This window comes from Corvus cornix, chromosome 7 (assembly GCF_000738735.6).
Source record: "Corvus cornix cornix isolate S_Up_H32 chromosome 7, ASM73873v5, whole genome shotgun sequence".
NCBI lineage: Eukaryota > Metazoa > Chordata > Aves > Passeriformes > Corvidae > Corvus > Corvus cornix.
The window spans coordinates 22,162,570-22,164,025 of record NC_046337.1 but is presented as its reverse complement, the minus strand read 5'-3'; positions in this window follow the sequence as shown (position 1 = coordinate 22,164,025).

Genomic DNA, 1,456 nt, shown 5'->3' with positions numbered 1-1,456 from the left:
AACACTGGGAACAAAGGAATGGCCATAAACTGGATCATAGCTAAGCCTGACCAAATGAGTGTTTTCATCTTGGCTAGGGCTAAAGGCTGGGAGGGGTGATGCAGTCTCTTTGCTGTGAGCTAGTTAACGCTCAGGAACGAAATGGCACCAGCGATCGGGACAGAGCAGGTCACCTCTCAGATAAAGACTGATGGAAAACTCAACTGAGCAGGGCTTGAATTCCGTAAGTAGCCCTGAGAGCCGGGCGCCCCAGAGCCATAGGTTGCTTGTAATAGCAGAGAAGATCTCATTACCCACGCTGTCTCGTGTGCACATTCTCTCTCTCCCCCAGATATAGATGTACCGTAACACACACTCTTGTCTGTCTCCTTCAATTAGGAGAAGGTCATAATGGCTTGCTTACTATATTTAGAATATTTAAGTCAGTGGATGTAAATATACAGCATGGCAGAAAGGTAATGATTTCAGAAAGGCCTGATTTATGAATGAACTCATCAACCCAAGAAGTGCCTATATTTTAGAAACTACACTATTGTTAGCCATTTTTTTTTCCTGGATGCAATTCTAATAGCAGCTTGGATATATCCACCAGGACAATGCTTTACTCACCTGTTTCCTTTTTGAATATACTATATCCACAGTGTGATATAAAGTATATTTGAAAATAAATGGATTTGGAAGTCAATTTGAAGCATAATTTTTCTTTGGCTATCATTTAGACAATAGTTTTAAATTATATACTTTCAAATTTTTACTTATGAAAGGTGACATTCTCTTGTGCCCAGCACATGATGTTAGTTCTCCATCCAAATTCATGTACTTCTCTGACAATTTGGCAACGTTTTTAAGAGCTTGCTGAGACCTTAGGAAGAGTAAAAGAAGTGGTGGGGGTTGCTTTTTTTTTTTTTTTTTTTGACACATTGATTTCAGGTCTTGCTGATAATATTTGCTAATATGCTTTAACAAAGAATTGCAGCCTTTATTGAGGGGCATGTGGAACATCTGCAAACTTAAACATCACGCCATTAACTCATCTTTCCCAACTGGTTATAATGGACCTTTACCGAAATTGATAGCACCACCTATTGGTGCTGTTAGAATACTTCAGGTCATCACGGTATTTTGCATAATTTAAAAAAAAAACCCAAGAAAAAATTTGAAATGCATAATCTCTGCTCTTTTATTATTTTACTATTGAAGCAGGCAACTGTGCAAGTCATTTCATTCAGTTATTCAGATAATCAGGGAATGTTACTTAGAAATGTTATTCAGTGAACTTTGAAGAATGTTTCTGGCAACTTTGTTGGGAGACAGAGTATGCGTTTTTGCAAGACCCACTCATTGTGTGGCACATAAATAGATGGTCTGGAGGGTACGATGGTAGTGAGTCAACAGCAAAAGCATTGTGAAAATATACGGAATTTAAATGGTCCATGGGAATCTTTCCTTGCAAAAA